Source organism: Natator depressus, chromosome 21 (assembly GCF_965152275.1).
Source record: "Natator depressus isolate rNatDep1 chromosome 21, rNatDep2.hap1, whole genome shotgun sequence".
Lineage (NCBI taxonomy): Eukaryota > Metazoa > Chordata > Testudines > Cheloniidae > Natator > Natator depressus.
The window spans coordinates 5037610-5057723 of NC_134254.1; the positions used below are offsets into that span (position 1 = coordinate 5037610).

The window sequence follows — 20114 nt, forward strand, 5'->3', positions numbered from 1 at the left end:
CCGGTTCTGTTCAATATCTTCATCAATGATTTAGATAATGGCATAGAGAGTACATTTATAAAGTTTGCGGACAGTACCATGGTGGGAGGGGTTGGAAGTGCTTTGGAGGATAGGATTAACATTCAAAATGATCTGGACAAACTGGAGAAATGGTCTGAAGTAAATAGGATGAAATTCAGTAAGGACAAATGCAAAGTACTCTACTTAGGAAGGAACAATCAGTTGCACACATATAAAATGGGCAATGACTGCCTAGGAAGGAGTACTGCGGAACGGGATCTGGGGGTCATCGTGGATCACAAGCTAAATATGAGTCAACAGTGTAACGCTGTTGCAAAATAAAAAAAAAAAGCGAACATCATTCTGGGATGTATTAGCAGGAGTATTGTAAGCAAGACAAGAGAAGTAATTCTTCCGCTCTACCTTGCGGTGATTAGGTATCAACTGGAGTACTGTGTTCAGTTCTGGGTGCCACATTTCAGGAAAGATGTGAACAAACTGGAGAGAGTCCAGAGAAGAGCAACAAAAATGACTAAACGTCTAAAAAACATAACCTATGCGGGAAGATTGAAAAAATTGGGCTTGTGTAATCTGGAAAAGAGAAGACTGAGAGGGGACGTGATAACAGTTTTCCAGTACGTAAAAGGTTGTTAGAAGCAGGATGGAGAAAAATTGTTCTCGTTAACCTCTGAGCACAGGACAAGAAGCAATGGGCTTACACTGCAGCAAGGGAGGTTTAGGATAGACATTAAGAAAAACTTCCTGACTGTCAGGGTGGTTAAGCACTGGAATAAATTGCCTCGGGAGGTTGTGGAATCTCCATCATTGGAGGCTTTTAAGAGCAGGTTAGGCAAACACCTGTCAGGAATGGTCTAGATCAGGGGTTCTCAAACTGGGGGTCAGGACCCCTCAGGGGGTCGTGAGGTTATTACATGGGGGGTCACGAGCTGTCAGCCCCCACCCAGACCCCGCTTTGCATCCACCATTTATAATGGTGTTAAATATATTTTCAAGTGTTTTTGACTTATAAGGTGGGGGTCGCACTTAGAGGCTTGTGATGTGAAAGGGGTTATCAGTACAAAAGTTTGAGAATCACTGGTCTAGATAATACTTAGTCCTCCCATGACTGCAGGGGACTGGACTAGATGACCTCTCAAGGTCCCTTCCAGTCCTACGATTCTATGATCAATCAACTCATCTAGATATTTGCCTAGTTTTACAACAGGCTACATAAAAAGCACTAGCAAAGTCAGTGCAAACTAAAATGTCATACAGTGACTTGTTTATACTGCTCTATATACTATACACTGAAATGTCAGTACAATATTTATATTCCAATTGATTTATTTTATAATTATATGTGGTAAAAATTAGAAAGTAAGCAATTTTTCAGTAGCAGTGTGTTGCGTACTTTTATGGCTCATTTTGCAAGCAAGCGGATTTTAAATGAGGTGTAACTTGGGGATATGCAAGACAAATCAGACTGCTGAAAGGGGTACCGTAGTCTGAAAAGGTTGAGAGCTGCTGGCCGAGTATACAGGAAGCGTGGCATCTCCACGCTTTCTGGAGGAGTTTTATCTAACACTCTATTGAGGAAGGTACTTCAATATGTACTGTTTTAAGATCAAGGTGTTCCATCCCAATCAAGCATGGAAAAACGCATGATTTTCCTGCTGCACAATAAGCTGGTGGCCACACTACCAGGGCACAGGCATGCCTTGAAGTGCAGGTAATGAGCTTCTTCTCTAATTTGGGATTAATACAAATACCTATCAGGCACACCTCTTACTTTATTTAAACATGCAGAATGGCCAATAACCATCCTGGTAGAACATCGTTGCCACACCAAGCTCAGTGCCTTTTTCATTTACTCAGCTGTCAAAGAAAAACTAAGTTCTTATGGTCAGGACCTTGAAACAAGAAACTTCTTCCTAGGATAAACCCCCTTCACACACACACATATCAACCCAAGATGCTCTTGCGGTTAAGATACCTGGGACTTGGAGATCTGGATTAAAATGTTGGCTCTGTTATTGACCACCTCCTTGTATCACCCGGGGTACATCACTTAATCTCTCCATTTCTCAGTTCTCCCTCTCTAAAGTGGTGATCATAAAGCTTCCCTACCCGTTTTTTAACATTTAAGAGGCAAGCAGATAAGAGACAGAAGTGCCCACGTAAGCACCTGGACAGACGTTTGTAATTTACTTACGCTCACAAATGGGAACAGCACCAGTCCATGCAACTTGCCTGCCAGAAATCTCACATCGTCTGTAAGGCTGTCCAATCAACCGGTGCCTGGAGTTAGGCAGAGGGAGTTATCAGTTGTTACCTAGTCCTTTGGTGTAGGAGTTCTCTTGTGAAGCTCAGTTACTTGGGAAGCTCTTCTCCCCAGCCACAGCAGGTGGGGACCAACACCACTGACTACTGAGTGATGATCATAGGAGAAAAGGCTCCTTGCCAACTCAGAACTCCCCAGCCCCGTAAAGAATTAAACCCTGGAACAGAATCCTATGTAGGCCCAATGAGGTGGCATTCTTTGAGCCAGGGGATCCAAATGTCCTTCCTGTGCTCTCAAGTCCTTCTCGCCACATCAGCAGGGTCATTCCCTGCCATGGAATCACAAGCCACAGGCAAACTAGTAACATCTGCACTTTTGGGCAGGCTGCTGGGGGGTTATTATTGTGCCTGCTCCATTTTGGTTTTATATTTTTCGCAGTGGAGTGAATAGGTTTTTGTGGGCCAGGCAGACCCAGCTGGGGTCTGGCTAGCTTGAGATAATCAGTCATGCCAGTCGTAACCCATGCAGGTGATATAAGCCACCGCATCACACAGGTCCTTATGCACAGATATTGTTGAATAAACCAATGCAGAGCTGGGTCTAGAGTTCAACACCAGCAGCTGCTATGGCTGTTTTCCATGACATGGGAATTTATGCAAGAAGAGATTGTTCCTTTTTCAATACAGACATGACACTCCCTACAAATGTTCCAGCCCATCCTGCAGCTGCAGACCTCTGCTTTTCAGGCCACTGAAGCACAGTCTTAATCTTTCAAAGGAGGGGGCAGGCAACAGCTCTTCTGCCACCATATCCCCAAAGCTCTAACTCAGACGGCTCTCCGAGCTGGGTTTGTCCTTGGAGATAGATGGGAAGTTAGCCAAGGAGCCCCTTCTCTGCATGGCCCTGAGGAAAGGCAGCCATTTCCAATTATTCAGAAGAAGAACTATTCCCATGTCCAAGCAGGGGTAAAATCCAAGAGATTCCAAGGTTTGCCCTGGTCACTTGGATCCTACTCTCCACAGGAGACATCTGTGCTCAGCCAGCACCTGCAGGTAGAGCATTCAGCTGGCCAAATTATAACTAAAGTTTGTACAATCAATGGCAGAGCATGAATGAAGAAAAGAAGAAGACTTATGCCAATCCCTCTTCCCTCGCATATAAAAATTATATTGATTGAGCCAAGGAGATGGAGGGCTGCTTTAGTATGGAAGAGTAAACTGCTTTCAGGAGTTGGGAGAATATGAGGATATCCATTTGTGTTCCACAGCTGAAAGCGAAGCACAAGTAGTCAGCTCAGGCAGTCTGAAACTTACCCTTCTTCACACGTGAAGTTGACGGTTGACCCAAAATGGATATCTGTTACAATAACTCTGCCGTTCTCCGGCTCTCCTGGATGACCACACGATTTCTCTGGTGGAGAACAAGGCTAGGATTAGGATGCTCTCTTTCAATTCAACAATTATCTCCAAGATCTGTCCTATTTAACACTCCCCAAAAAGATGGCCTTTAGAAGGGCCCAGAATAGGCACAGCTAGAGAGCTTTACTAGTCACAATTAACTATTTAAAGATACGTTACATTTTTGCAGCGTGGACACAACCTAGTGCCTTTAAGACCTTTTTCTAACAATGGAAACAAAATATTCACTTTTACAGAACTCGAGTGCTTTTGACCAGCTTCCATTTTCAAGGCATGTAATAGCGGGTTGTAGCTGCGGGTCTCTTCTATATCCAGGCCGACAAGTGTATTTTGCAGTCTCCTCAACAGAAAAGTTATTCTGATTTTTATACTCATTCCTCAGCTCAGCAAACCTTAACCTCGTTGGGACTCCACAGCCAACTAGCAAGAAAGGAAACACAGATGAGAAAGAAAAGCCACATCTACTGTGATGGTACATAAAATGCAAACATGGCAGGTGCAGGCAGATAAAACAACAGTTTTACAAAGGCGATGTCCACGCTACCACGTATGCTGGCAAAACACCCCCTGAGCGACATACATTTCACTGGCATAAGTGGTAGGGTGCACAGGGCTATGTGCTTGTCCCGCCAACATACCTACCACCGCGCTCTGGGGTGGTTTTATTCTGTCAAAGGGAGCGCTGTCTCCCGTCGGCATAGAGAGACTACCTGAGCAATCTAACAGTGGTGCAGCTGCATCAGTACAGCTGTGCTGCTGTCAGCTCACTAGTGTAGACATGGCCAAAAAACTAACTGAGGATCTGCCTTATAACATTCTTCAAGATGTTACACGAGTGATTAACACACACACACACCCCCCCCATTTCCATCTGGTTATAAAGATTCATCACTGGATTTCCTTAGTCCAATGTCATAAATTATGCCCTTGTTCAGTGGTACTATCAGCTGGAGACTAAATGATTATAATTATCCCTTCTGGCCTTAAAATATATGAATTAATTCCCATTGTAACCAGATCCCTTGAGTCCCCGTCTAGTGCTTTCTCCACTAGACCACACTGCCTCCTTCCTCTGAATCAGGCTGGTAAGCTAGAACAAAACATCTAATGTTTAATATGTATATGTTAGACCCCAATCCTACAACGGTCCCAAACAAGCAGACCCCTGAGCATCGTGACAGCTAATTGCAGGAGCAGGATGTAACTGTTTATACTAAAGCATTCCTAAAAATAAATGAATATTCAGACTGAGCTCTCCAGTCTCTATTAGTGGGGTTGGTGACTATTCCCCACCGACAGTTTTGATTGTGTACATGGAGCACCTGTTATACTGATTTTCTGCAAATCTTTCCATTCCTTTCGATGGATGTTTGGATATATTCCCACAGAAATACCTCTTACCCTGCAAACTCAGAAAACAAGGGATGATATTTCAGAGACATCACTTTCCAACTTTAAAAAAAAACCCAAGATTATATAAAAGTAACAAAAAAGTCTTTACTAAACAGGGGTTAAAATGCCCCAATCTGTGCCTGTTCCTCTCTACGTACAAACTTTGATACTTTTATTAATTAATACCTGATTTAAAAACTCACACCAGTCCTATTACATTTTCTTTAATTCTGTCTTTTAGTCTACTAAAGTTTCCCTTTTAAATTAGATTCCCTTATCAGTTTTCTTTCTTTCTTAGGGCTTTATATTTGTGCCTGTAGTACCTGAGCACTTCCCATATTAGATAGATCAGCAGAGAAGAGGCAGCTAGAAGACATAATAGAACCTCCTCTGCTTCTCTTTTCCACAGTTATCGGAAACGCTGTTTAGAGTGGGCTTTTTTGGAGAGGTTCAGTTATAGGAAACGGCTTACAGAGGGAGTTTTTCATTACTTCAGTAAATATTATTGTGGCTATGAGCGATTTCTCCTTGTGTATTTTGTCTTCCTGCTTCTTTTGGGTTAGGAGGCCACACTACTGCCTTCTAAATGCTTTTCATGAACTCTTCTGCATCAAGTTTTGCAACGTTCTGCTAAATGGTGCAAAGCTACATTACTTAGCCCAGGGAAAGCCGTTTAAATAGCGCTCAAGTGCTACTGCTTGCTTTGCTGTTCTTACACCAACCCTGAAGGTTCTCCACTTCCCTAAAATTATTAACAGCTTACCTGCAGACTGCAAGAAAAAGGGGCCATTATTTAGAACCCAAGGTACAATTATTGGAAAGAAATGGACGTCAAAATAAAAGGCTTGCAGCTACAAAAATGAAATTTCTGAGCTTTCTGAATTCAAGGCAGATATCAAACTCCTTTATCAGTCAGATTTTAACTGCCTGAAGGCCACTGAAATACCACAATGACATCTGCAAAATTAGAAATCAGTTGGTTTCAGAACTGGTGGGAAACCAACAAAATAAAAAGTTATGAAGACTCACAGTTTAACACTGACATAAAAGCCTTACCCTGAACCAAGAATCACCGCTACAGTCTCCCAGCCAAGTTTAATAATACTGAGCACTTAAACAGCACTTTATGTCGTCACAATCCTGTAGGATTATTAACTAGTTGCAGGATCAGGGTTGAAGTGATTACACTAAAGAGTTCCCATAAAAAAAGAAATATTACATCTGGCCTTCCCTGTCTCTATTAAGAGTCTTAGAAGATAGTCTCCTCCGAGAGTTTTGACTGTCTATGTGAAGCAACCATTATCCTGATAAAACAAAGGGATTCTTCCCGAATCAAATTTCATTCAGTAGCTAAGAAACCCTATAGTTTAATGCAGTGAACAAAGGAAATGGGGTACAACTATGTAATATTTTAATTCTTCACGTATCTTTCACTTCTGCAAATGAACGGTAGTGGTTTGACAGTGCTCATCGACCTACTATATTTATCCATGTATAAAGTATGCCTTCTATTTCAAAAATACAGTGCATCAGAGCTTAACCTGAGGTCTCACTTCCCACATCGTCATGATAAATGCCATTGCAATGATGACTTTCTTTAGCTAGTTAAAAGAAAAGGAGTACTTGTGGCACCTTAGAAACTAACCAATTTATTTGAGCATAAGCTTTCGTGAGCTCACAAAAGCTTATGCTCAAATAAATTGGTTAGTCTCTAAGGTGCCACAAGTACTCCTTTTCTTTTTGCGAATACAGACCAACACGGCTGCTGCTCTGAAACCTGTCTTTAGCTAGTTAGCCAGTCACAACTGGGTGAAATTCCATACTCCCGAGTTAAACAAGACCCCTGTGGTTGTGAGTGGGGAGTTAACGCTTGAGTCAGGGAATTCAGAATTTGGTCTGCTGACCTAAAAGAACAAACCAGCATCTGAGCAGCACCTTTTACCTGACAACACTTCATTGAGCCTATGGCAGAGTACTTACACCCATTTCCCGGAGGAGCAAAAGGAAAGCACAGAAGGATGAAGGGACTTGCCCACGTGACAATGACTCTGCCCAGCCTAGTCCCACTGTCCCAAGGGGAGCTAAGGGCCAAACGTCACCCAGCAGCACACAGGGGGAGAGAGAGACAGGAGATGGTTTTGTGACCACCCTTCCCACTTTAAGACCCCAGGAGGGTGTGGATAATGCAAGGGGAGAGCTGCTGTCAACACATGGCCTTGAACCCCGGCGTGTCCTTCTAGACCCTGACACGGCCCCCTTAGAGTGGGCGCCGACCTTCAGAGGCACCAAATCCCCCTTTTTTCTGGTGTTGCGGGGCGGGGTCCCGAAAACACGCCCCCCCCCGAGTGATAACACACCCAGGGCTGGCTCCGCTCACCCGCAGGCACCTGCCCGGGGGCAGAGAGCGAAGGGGAGGGAGAGCAATGGACCCGGGGGGGTTGGGGAACGGGAGTGGAGAAGCGGGAGCGGGGACCAGAGGGACGCGCAGGGCTCCAGCATCGGCCCCTCACCTGCACCCCGGGCGGCGGCGGCCAGAAGCGCAGCGAGGCCGCCCAGAAGGCGGAGCAGGAGCGAGGCGCGGCGCATCCTCCCGCCCGGCGGGGCAGCAGCGAGTGCGGGGGCCCCCCGGGGCCGGCGGGAGATATCGCCCGGCAGCCGCCCCCGCCCCCGCCCCCGGGGAGGGACCAGGGCGAGGCGGCGGGTCTTTCCGCGGGCGGCGTGAGAGGAACAAGCGCTGCCCCCCCCCGGGGGAACCGCGCGGGGAGACTCGCTGGTCCCCTGAGGAGCCGCGTGCGCAGCGGGTTCCCGCCTCGCCGCGGGGCGGGCGAGAGGGGTCACGCCTCGGGGCGAGCTGCAGGGTTTGTGTTTTGCCCTGGGCCGATGGGGGCCTGGGCCATAAACCATGGGAGGAAGCCAAGGGGTCGGGGGGGAGCTCTGCCATTTACTGCTGTGGGGCGCGGATTTCACCTTTTCCCTTTTGGACAAACCTGGCCCCCAAGTCCAAGCCTCCGTTCATGGGCCGCTGTATCCCCAGTCTCACACGAGGGGGTGTTTGTTCTCAAATCCATCCACCACCACCACCACCCCGCTCCCACGCGAACAAGGGACATTAAAAATTTAAATACTGAAAGTTGCTCGAGTGACCCAAAGGCCAAAAACAAAAAACCCAGACCCCCAAAAGTGTACTTTAAGAAGCATCATCTCCAGCTTTCTAAAAGCAGAGTCTGTTTTTGGAGGCCTGAGTTGAGGTTTTCAAAGACTTGGGCTTGGCAATTCTGCCACTGCTGGTGGCATTTACCTTTGCCAACTGACCTTTGAAAAAAGCTGGGAAACTTCGAGGGAACAGCCGTGCTAGCAGGGGGTCACTAAACTTCTGTATGGGTGCTTTCTTGGATGGGGGCTATGTTTAGAGAAGGGGATTTTTGCAGAGTGAATTGTCTGTGATTGCTGCAAAAAGAGAAGTTGCTCAGCTGTTGCAAGGGCACAGGCGTTTACTGTGATTGCATTGTTCAAGAGAACAAAGAGGGTGGTTACCTGTGAATTTACCAAGAAGAAGGGCTTGTTCCTCCTTCCCAGAGCACCCTTTTAGCATGGTCAAAAGTAACCCCCATGTCCCAAAGGGCTGTAAACAGCCTTATTGGAATCCGCCCGCCCACTGCTAAAGGATCCCCCTCTAGCCTAAGGGGGGGTGGTCCACAGGATCTGGAAAACCAAATAATTATGGGGGACAACTAATGAACAACAGGGACAGGAGTGTGGTCAAAGGGTCAGACGAAGGGAACCGGATGGGGACACGGAGCAGAGGACCCCGGACAGCGCCCACTGCTCCTCAAAGGCGTCAAGGGAGTCAGTGGCACAGGGCAGGAAGCTGAGACAATGCAAAGGGCAGAAAAAAGGCACAAAAACAAAACTAAGGTAAAAGTGTAGCTAGGAGGATTTTCCTCATCTATGAGCAAGTCAGTGAGAATTGTGCAGTTCATGAGCAACTAGAGGGATGCGGCACTTGCAAGTGACGCTCGTAAGTCCCGCACTAGTACTGGCGCTGTGGAACCAGCTGAAGAGGAGCATGCTGTCTATCTGCGGCTTCAGTTGCATTTCCTTTCATGCATCTCTCCTTCCTGAAGGTCAGCATAAGAGGCAGGTATCGAAAACCCATTCTGTTAATTATCAAGTAACATGCACAAGGTTGAAGTTTCTATCTCATATTTAAAACTGCATGCACTGGGTTAGCTAGACCTTAACCTCCCACAGATTCACGTTAAAACTGGTCTCATCTCTCTCTCTCTCTCACACACACACACACACACACACACACCCCCACCTGCAGCGCAGGGTGACCAGCAAGATGAGAGATGGAGAGCCACATACAGCATCTACTGCCTGCAGAAACTTTAGTCTAAGCACACAACACTGCCAGGCTGAACGAGTACCACCACTCATTGATATATTTTGCTTTTCACAACTAAATCTCTGTACAACTTTTCATGAGTGATGTACTCGAGCATTTGGATTCTAATATCTAAACTATATTGTTTAATCTATTCACCTAAATTTGGGTTATTGTTGATTGTGTACTCTAAGTATCATATGACTTTAAAAAACAAACTTTGTATTTGTGGATAATCTAAGCACTATACCCAGATGTATAGACACTCTTCCCAATTATATAATTTTGTTAGCTTTAATAAAATTTTTAAATCTGTTTTACTTCACCATCCCAGCCCCTCACTAACCTTTATCAAATTTGATGCATTTCTACACATTTTATGAAAAAAGCATTTACTATTTTCCTGCAGTTGAGAAGCCTCAACTTCACCTTAAAGTGTTTTTTCAACAATTTCCATTTCATAACCTCATTGTATGGAAAGTTATGAGCAGAATCACTATGCTACGGAACAGAGACAGGCAGCTAATGTGACTCACATCAACTCCCTTTCATCTCAAGTCAGCTCACAACAACTTTCAATAGGACTTTTCCTCCTTAACTCACTTGGGCTCTTTTGAAAACACCATTAATTGTGTTTAAAATGCCAAAAGCACCCACTGGCCTATGTACTCTAAGCTTCCCAATGCTACCGCCGTTGGTAGCCTTGTGTACACTGGGAGCTGGTCTACACTAAGGCTGTAAGTCAAGCTGAGTTATGCAATTTACGTAACTGAAGTTGACATAACTTGGGTTGACTTACAGTGGTGTCTGCACCAAGCTGTGTCAATGGAAACACTCTCCTGTCAACAAAGCTTCTGCCTCTCAGGGAGATGGAGTACAGACATCAACAGGAGACCATTCTCCCATCGACTTAGCGTCTTCACCAGACCTGCTAAAATAGACACCGCTGCATCAATTGCAGCAGCGCCCATTTAGCCAGTAGTGTAGACATGGCCTGAGCCTTTGTCCTGCTTTCAGCCACTAGTGGTCTGACACCAATATAGCTCCATCAGTGCTCAGCCATAGTATAGACAGGAAAACTGCTATAAACTGCTTACACCTACCCAGGCTTGAAAACATAAACTGTATTCGTGCAAAACAAGGCTTGATAGGGCAAACCTGATGTTATGCTGGGGATTTGAACTGCTAACTGAAAACCAGGACACATCCCCAGTGTAGCTATGACCTTAGCAACAGTGGCAAATTACAACATCTAAATCCAGACACATCCTTCAGGTAATCTGAGCAAAGGCAAAGGTTCATTAGATTAAACATCTTTGCAGTTTCTAATGAGTATCAGAAATCTGTTTCTTTCACATAGATCCTAATCCTATTGTAACACCGACAGACCCCAGTCAGGGACCTCTGGAGCTTAGTGCATGAGCCTCTACCGCATGAGCTGAAAGCCAACTGGCTGTTAGCAAAGGCTGTAGAGCAGACTCATGTCTCTCTCTAAGTGGTCTTGGTGCCACTAAATGGGACAGAACACCACACCCAGGAGGTGTGTGGGTAACACTATCATGCTCTTATTCAGTTTGGATAGTATCTTACTGCACAAGTGATCCCACAGAAGGTATACACCCTGTAGTTTCCTGGCAGTGCATTGTTACAAGGCTGACAAAGTGCTACCCCTTGCTAGAAAGATCCATGCCCTAGGAAATCATGGATTTTTGTGTGTGTTGGGGGGGGGGGAGGGAAGGAGGGAGCATGCGTGCAAAAAGTAGTACTGGTTTCATCTGCTCTAGAAAGCAGCGACCAGATCATAGTAGAGGGGTAGATTTCAAACACATTTTTACATCGCTATTAAGACAGTTTCTATTTTAATGCACAAGGGAAAAAATAATCAGGATGCTGTCATCTTTGTACAGTATTCCTTTTATTCAGCGAAAAGACTTAAGTACAACATAGAAATTCCAGTTTTTTCATTTCATAAATATGCAGATTGCCAAGTAAAATTCTGTACAACTTATATAAATACAAATTTATGTTTTCAGTGATAGTGACAAAACAGCATTTGGTTATGAATACCTTCTCACGGCAGAGAATTATTTCCTGAATGTAATAAGCTTGCTTTAAATGCTACCAAACTTATTTTCAGCCACTGAAATAGAAAAATAAAAGACATTTCCTTTAGGCACAGAACCACAAGTATAACCATTTTACTGCTTACTCATCAGAAAGTGCTCATAAGGAAACAGAGATCATTTATTTTGGCTCTCGGTACAAACTTAAAAAATTTGATCGTGTGGATTCTGAACACTTGAGTCTTACACACATCCGCGCACTTCATCCTGGGATGCTACACTGAGGACACACTGAACACAAGACTTGGGGTAAGAATACTTTGGGGTTGTTTTTTGTTATTGTTGTTTTTGGAGTTTCCTGGACATGATAGCAAAGGAACACTGATTATTCTGGAGATGTGATTTAAAAACTGAAGATACATTTGAATTAATAAAAGCCTACAGCAGTTCAAGGAGTATATTTGGCATCATTAATCTGTATTTTAAAAGGGATAATAAGTACTTAAAGATAGAAACCTCCAAATACAAATCTCAACAGGCTCTTGCTCGCAATAGCAAAATCTACAACCCCGAATACAACTGTAGTGAGAGGACTCTGGGATCATGAGATAAGTTTAGTACAATCATAGGACGTTGCCCACAATTTTTCTATTTTCTTCCAATATCATGTTCACTGTCTGATGAACAAGTTAGTAATCAGCACTGCAAGAATGATAGGCATCTTTCCTGCAAAACCAAAATAAAGGAAGTGTTATAACCAAAGTAAAAATGCATATCTTGACTTCACTCCAGATGTTTAGGTTAATGAGTTTCTTCATTTTATGTTCTGTCTGAAAGATTTGTTTTGTTAATTTTAGAGTTACATTAACTAATTTCCAATTAAAGCACCATTCATGCTGTTTCTTCTCAGAGGCCATGTCCAAAACAGAAAAGAGGCAGAAAAAAATTCATGAGTAGGATTAATCTGTAATCAAAGTTGGCAAACCGTGATAAGTTAGCTATTACATATCCTAAATACAAGAGAACTGGACTATCTATGCTCCCTTCCCCTAACGCTCAACTGTTTAGAGCACTGGAAAGGCGAGGGGGGTCATCGATAACGTAACACTGTTTTAGGACATATTAGTTTCTTTCACTGACTAATCACATTATAGAAGAATCTTATTCAACTGTACACCCCAAGAATACCACGTAGAGCACTACTGAAGAGTCAACAGTACTTTTGTACACTGTCAGGGCCCACGGTTTCACAGTGAACCCACTATGGAACACACCCACACCACCTGAGCTCTTCTTCAGCAGAGATCTGTTTAGCATCTCCTGCCTGCTGGAAAGCTCTGCATACAAAATTGTAAAATATAAAGTCTGTATGTTACTACTAATCTACTGAATGAAGTCTCGGATTTAAGGATATAATTGCAACCTTACACCAGAAATGAAAGTCTAACATGGGCTTTATAGCATTAATATTCTTCTGGAGAAAATATCTGTTCTTATATTATCAAAATGGTAATATACTGAAGTAACGTTTTTATGTGTTAAGACAGAGCTGTTAATGACAAGTTACATCACAAGGACATAAGGCACACAATGCATTCATAACTGCTGTAGTTGACAAAATGGTTACATAGAAATGAAGAATTTAGTGGATATTCACAAAAGTGTCACATTCAACATATCTGTTCAGGCCACAGAACAAAGGTAACAAAGTAATTTATATTTAATTGATATGTTGCACAGTTGTATTATGTTCTTGCAGATAATGGTTCATCAGAACCACACCATCTTTTCACATTATAGAAAATATTTACTTCAAAAATACCTTTCAAGACCCGAGTTAGTTTTTTTTCCACGTTCCTGTAGATCACTGAAGCGCTGATTTGCATCATATGGGCTGAACAGCAAGAAAGGAGAGAAACTAATTCAATAAAATATGACTCCAGAATTCAAGAGTAAAAATCAAAGTTGCTTTTGCTTCTTTAAAGGAAGCTTTTTACATAATTAGAACTCCAAAGAAAACTGATGCTTAATACTAGAAAATTTTTTGATGGCAATGGATTTTTTTGGGGGGTGGAGGGAGGGGAGGGGGAAGTAGTGGAAGCCCTATTAACTGGAACTTTTAAAACTAGCATGGACTAAAATGGTAGAAAAAAGTACTGTAGAGAACAATCCTGCCTTTGCAGGGACAGGATGACTCGACAGGTCCTCTCTCTCAGAGTTCTAGAATTCTACAGTCATGAGGTTAACTGGTTTAAAAAAATCCTTGTGTGTTATTCCCATATCATTTGATGATTTAAAAAAAGTGAAAGATTTTTTTTAAAAAATTAGTTCATGCTATTTATTTATTTTTGCATTTCTTTCAATGCACATAGGGAAAATTTACTTTCCAAGCACTAGTACAATGCAGCATTGCAGTGTTGTAAAAGCTAAGAGGATGTTTAAATCCAAAAATGTTATAAAATTTTATGTACAATTTTCTATTAAAACTCAATTGTGAAAGAAATCCCATACAAGGTAAAATCTATACGCAATCTACCCAGCTATGCCCCTTTTAAAGGAAGCACAGTTTTAACTCAAGCTTCCTATCAATATTTATATTCATATTTCTGCCCATCAAACATCCCCAAGGGACTGCAGCAAACAGAGGTGTCAAGCTTCAGGTTCACATGATTGGGTGTGTAGGACTAATTTATAATTAGCATATGTGCTAGTACCCCTTTACTGAGTGAAGTCTCAGATTTATTTAAGCATATTTCTCTTCTGGAAAACATTCAAAAGAGCTATTAATAGTTTGACAAAAGATTGGTCAGTATGCAATTTAATTAAAGACAAGTATAAAGCTTTTAAAAGTGTTTCCTAAAAACTGAACTTTAATCACTGGAAAAACCTATGGCTTAACATTTTCAGACAGCAAACTGTCTCTGGGATTAAGTTAACACAAAAACAATACACAACATTAAAACTTCTGAGTTTTAGATTTCAGTTGTGTGTTTGATCATTGTTTCTCACAAAAAAAAGGTGTATGTGTTTTGACAAAGGTTGAGTAAAACAAGCCACATTGTGCCATGTCCTGAATCAGAAACTGTTGGTCAGAATCCTGTTTTCTCACACAAAGTCATTGTTGTACGTGGGCTAGTCTGGGCATTGTAAAAATCGCAGTGGAATGCAAGAAAGCAATGTACTGATTTTCTTCTCTAATGTGCATGTCTTTTCCTATTTAATAGATAGCTCTGGTTAAAATGTCTTGGAGGACGAGTTACCTCATTTAGGATAGTTCTCTTTCAAAACTGTCCCCAGTTAAATCCTAGCAAGTCCGTATTTTTCATAGTCAGAGAAAGACTACATAGCAACATGCTACTTGCAAGTCATCTTAATGTTGGATTTGTTTTATTCTAGCAGTAAAAGCCCATTTTAAATGCAAGTATCTTTTTCTTGTGGACCTTCAACACTAAATATTATTCAAAAGATTTTACTAATTGGGCTTCCGAATACAATATTACCTTCAACAAGCACCAGGCTTGATGATGATGACAAAAATGCAACACGTCACAACGAGCGTAAGTTGTTGTGACGTGTGATGATGACAAAAATCATCAAAAATGTTGTGACGTGTGATGATGACAAAAATGCAACACGTCACAACGAGCGTAAGCACCATCACCCCATAAGTCCCAGCGTCGGGCGGAAGAAGCTGTCTTTTACCAAGAGCGCGTGTTTTACAAATCGTGGAAACATGGACTCCTTCACCACCCCCGTGAGAACTTCGGACTTTGTTTTAGCCCCGAGGGCCTTCGCCAAACCGCGGAGAAAGCGCTACCTCAGCGACAGTTCCGAGGAGGAGGAGGGGGCGATTGAGGGGAGCCCTTTGGCCCAGCCATTGATGGATACCCCGGACCCTGAAACCCAGCCGCTTGTGGGGCCCCGCGATGAGTGTGATGGCCTCTTGTTGTCCACCCCCCTGGAGGAGGAAGGTGATCGCAGCTCGGGGAAGTCACTAGTGGACAAGATGAACGGAAGAGACAACGCTCAGGTAAATGAACGCTGAAGAGGTGACGGTCGAGGTTGGGTGTGTAACGGGGCTAGGAACCAGGGATTGTGTAAATCAAAAACCAAGCAGTGGGGTGCTTACGCTGTTTCTTTTCTAAAAAAAAAAAAAAAAAAAAATCTCTCGACAGTTCGACGATGCCTTTCTAGCGGACCCGGAGACCCTGGACAGCGTTGCACCAAGCAGCGAAGATGAACCGGGCCCACCTTGTTTTTGCTCAACGCCGATACAAAATGTTGAAGAGGACTCCGAGGATGACGGCTATGAGGAGTTTAGGAGGAGGCTTGGCATGGAACTGACTGAGCCAGTGCCACGTTGTGAGCGTAAAAAAGTCATGCGGACTATTTTACGTGTTGCTGTTTATTCTGTTCTTAATCACTGTCTTAGGGAAAAGCTTTTTGAAGATTGTGAGGGCTGTGTCATAGATGCACCAGGCCAGCGGCACCATGACTGTGTGACTTGGACTTCAGTGGATATAAACTGCAAGCTCCAGGGCCTGTGTGCTGAGCTGTGCTTGGAAAGCTTATTAAACACTGTTATTGCCATAGGTGATGCTATGCAATGTCTGTGCCTAACCCAAGAACATTTAGCACAAGGGGTGACCTTGATAAATGCTGTGCAATTCAGTGGAGACCTTGACCATGTTTTAAAGAAAATGACCAAACCGGAAGATGCCTGCTTAGAGCGTTATATTGACCGTCTGGTCCGCACAAAAAGTTACAGAACTCTGCTTAAGAAAAAGGCTATTTGTAAGAAATCTAAAAGGATTAAGTTAGAAAATGGTGAGGGGCCAAACATGCGATATAAAACTTGGTAGCTGTAAATTTTAAAAAAAAATCTATTGAAAAGGGCTTTGTGACTATCTGTATTTCTGTTAAAAGGTCTCTGGCCCTTAAGGGAGCTTAAAGTTGTTGGTTTTTTTCTTTCTTTTTTTAATGGAGCATCTTGGTTTGTTTTCAAGGAGATGTATGTCTTTTAAATAATAAAAAAAATTGTTTGTGAGAACCTAGCTCTTGTGTCTTTTGTGTAAGAGAGACCCATTTACAGCAAAAAAAAAAAAAAAAAAAGCTGAAATGTATGTTGTGGGAGGAGGAAAAATATCCTAAAAATGTGTTTACAATAAAACAAACAGGGATGGTTCAGACATGTGGTTGAGTACAATAGAGCTGACTGGTTCTGTTGAACTGAACGGGTTTAACCACCCCCCCTCACCGAATAGCCAGGGTGACTGTGATTACTCACCCTTGTTGCCATAGGGTTAATTTTGATGGGGGTGCACCCATAGTAAGGGAGGTGGGTGGGTGAGGATGGTGAGTTCTGATTAATATGAAGTGAAATAAAACCTCAGGAGTTCGCAGATGCTATTCGACAGTTTAAATATAACCCCTGGAGTTGGTGGAACGCTATAGGCCAGTTTAAATATGGCCCAGGAGTTGGTTGAAAGCCACGGGGCACTTTTTCTAGAAAGCACCCCCGCCCCACCAAACTTTAAGCATGAAAGAAACATGTTTTTAAAAACAAAAACAAAAACAAGCCCCAAGACATTCATTGATATCTGCAAAGGCCCCTCACTTGAAATGGTTACTGTAAGAAGGCCCTACAGGGGGGAAAAAAAACAAAAAGTATTTGAACTTAAAAAAGAAAAAAAGAAAAGCAGCCCAATTGTGCAGAAAACTTATTCCCCACTCCCGATCACAAAAGGGAATGCTAGGGAGGGGTGATCCAATCAACCTGCTAACTATTTTGAAACAAAAGAGTTAGGATGGTGTAAAAAAAAACAAAACCTCAGGTAGCTTGGAGACTGTCTCTTTTCAACAGAAACTCTCTTGAATTGCTGCTGGACTGCAAGTGGAGGTATGTTCCCTGTTTTTTTAACTCTGAAAATATATATATATATATATATATTATATAGTGCCATTCTTTGGCTATGCTGTCTTAGTAAATAATGGTGCATTACTTTATTGCAGTGTGATCTGTTTAGCATGGAGCCAGTAACTTTAAGTTGCAGTTCATCACCAGGCCAAGGTAAAAACCATTTTTAACTGTAGTTGTGCTTAATAACTTCAGGTATTACATAGGTTGAATAGGGATTTGGGAGCTAATACTAACTAACATTTTGGCTTGTTTTTTACCCCAAAGACCCCAAGCACACATGGCTGGGGCGGGGCGGGGGACAGAACAACCAGGGGTCTTTTTAAAAGCATGTGAGTTTATTGAAAAGTATTTTGTTGCAAACAGTGTTTTAAACTGTGTGTGTGTGTGTGTGTGAAAACATAGGTGGTTTTTAAAAAGTGTATGTCTACAAACTGATGGTGATGGTGTGTTTCCAATTAACAGGGTTTTTACTTTGCAAAACGAGATGTATTTTTTAAAAAAAATATTTGTGGGGGTTGTTTTCAAAGTGGTAGAAATAAACTCAAAACCTGTGTTTGTTGTACAGCCTGAAATGGATTATTTTGTTTTAAAGCTATGGCTTTTTTAAATAGAAAAAACACCCTAATGGATATTTTTTATTTTATTTTAAAGTTTACTAGACAGTTTCATGTGTTTTATTAGAATGTTGTTTGCTTTACAGCATGGTCAAAACATGAGCGGGTAAAAATGCTCAAAAGAAAAAGGAAAGAGACAACTGAAAAGAAAAATTCACAAGTATCAGTGACGGATGGATGAAGCCGGGTAAATATATTTTGCTTATTAGTCTGGTTAATTTATGAGGTTTTGTATTTTAAGTACATACATAGGTGTGGGTGAGAAAGCTGGCAAAGTTATGTTTTTGTAAAATGCTTTTTTTTCCCCCCTGCCCCAATCAGGCATATGCAGCCCTTCTGACAAGGCTGTAGTGGGAGCTACAAGGACCCCTCCCCGAGAACCACCAAAGAACCAGGAATCTGCTTTGAGACCTTTAACAACGCAAAACAGCACAAGAGTGCAGATGAAGCATCAGCCCAGTCCAAACCTCATTTACGTCAAACCCCAGGACAAAACAAAACACTCTGGTAAAAAACATCCATGCAAACACAACTCCAGTTCCTCAGCGGCCACCGCCATGCCAAGCCCTGAGAAAACTGTGAGCGAAAACGCCCACATTCACAAACCCGGAGCAGGCGCTCTAGGGGTTGTGAATAAAAAACCAAGGATTGAAAACACCTGCGATGCCAAGGTATTGCAACCATGCAAACACAACTCCAGTTCCTCAGCGGCCACTGCCGCACCACGCCCTGAGAAAACTGTGAGCGAAAACGTCCACATTCACAAACCCGGAGTAAGCACACTAGGGGCTCTGAATATGTGCAGAAACACACACATTCACAAACCCAGAGCAGGCGCTCTAGGGGTTGTGAATAAAAAACTAAGGACTGACAAGCCATTCTCCCAAAACCATAAGCTTGTCACAGATCCCCCATATTCTAGTATTTGGGAAGAGTTTGATGCTTCATTCAGAAAACTGATGGACGCTGTATCCTCGGGGGGTCTAAAACTACAGCATTCTAAAAAGATTTGGAAAAAATACGACGCTTTGTTCAGAAAACTGATGGACGCTGAATCCTCAGGGGGCCTAAAAGAAAGGGGGGCTGGAAAGGGTGGCTCTGATCAGGCATGACTAGGTGTGGAAAGGGGTACCCTCAAGGGTGCACATCAGCTCATGTGTAAACAAAAGGGCGGACGGCGCTTGGGAGATAAAAAGATGGCTGCCAAAAAATTCCAGGCCAGGGTCGCTGTAAAAATTTTAAAAAGGGCTAAAGAGGTAATGAGGGAAAAAAAACAAAAAGAGATGCCCCCTACCAGAGGCTCTCAAACTGTCATGTCTGAAAATGGGGAGGCGAAATCAGACTCTGGTTTAGAAAATTCCCCAGAGGGCTCTCTAGACGGGGTCCCATCTACTCCCAATGACCCTCACGGGGGCGTCTCAGAGTCTGACTCTCAATTAGTATCTGATGTAGAAGATGCCATTGATGGTTCCGTAGAGGAACTAGGCATGGCCAAGTATTTAAATTTATTTTTTACAAAATTCATCACCATCCGGTCGTTTTGCACTAAGTCATTAGAATACAATTTTAAAATCCGGTCAAAAGATAAACCCTTGCTACGATGGTGTAAGAAAAACACGCAGTGATAGCCGCGGGCGACGGAGCTGGGGTCTTGTAATTGTCTGTTGTGAAACACAATGTCTGTGGCATTTTTGTTTAAAAATTTCATAATGCTTTTAGGAAAGAACACACTGTTTGGGGGATGCCCGTATGAGTCAAAAAACTCTCCAAGGTTACGCTCCACCAGATACACGGCAAGCCAGTGTTCACCCGGTCGGTTGTGTGGATGCGTGTTGACCACCAAACCTAGGGGTCTCTGAGACAGCTTGCCGCCAGGGAGCCAATCGCAGGGAAACACGTCTAAGAAATTCTTTTTCATGTAAGGGTCCGTTGATAAGACACGTGAGAGCTGCATGGTGTCCATGTTCACATGTAGTCAAACAGAACATTTCTCCTCTGATTTATCTCTATTATGTTGTCAAAAACCCCATACACGATCA

The 20114-nt window shown here is 42.9% G+C and overlaps 1 protein-coding gene and 1 long non-coding RNA gene across 2 annotated transcripts in view; one reads left to right on the top strand and one right to left on the bottom strand.

The window, feature by feature from the left end:
- CR1 (complement C3b/C4b receptor 1 (Knops blood group)) overlaps nucleotides 1-3977 on the bottom strand; it is a 52394-nt gene extending 48417 nt beyond the window's left edge. The window contains exons 1-3 of the mRNA XM_074936299.1: nucleotides 3928-3977; nucleotides 3595-3691; nucleotides 2213-2298 (exon numbers count right to left, since the gene is read on the bottom strand). The gene's annotated coding sequence lies outside the window, so the exon portion shown is untranslated. The remainder of the gene's footprint in view (nucleotides 1-2212; nucleotides 2299-3594; nucleotides 3692-3927) is intronic.
- LOC141975653 (uncharacterized) overlaps nucleotides 1-18221 on the top strand; it is a 75611-nt gene extending 57390 nt beyond the window's left edge. Inside the window, exons 2-3 of the long non-coding RNA XR_012635974.1 lie at nucleotides 17554-17611; nucleotides 18162-18221. This is a non-coding gene — a long non-coding RNA (uncharacterized LOC141975653). The remainder of the gene's footprint in view (nucleotides 1-17553; nucleotides 17612-18161) is intronic.
- Nucleotides 18222-20114: the final 1893 nt, after the last annotated feature.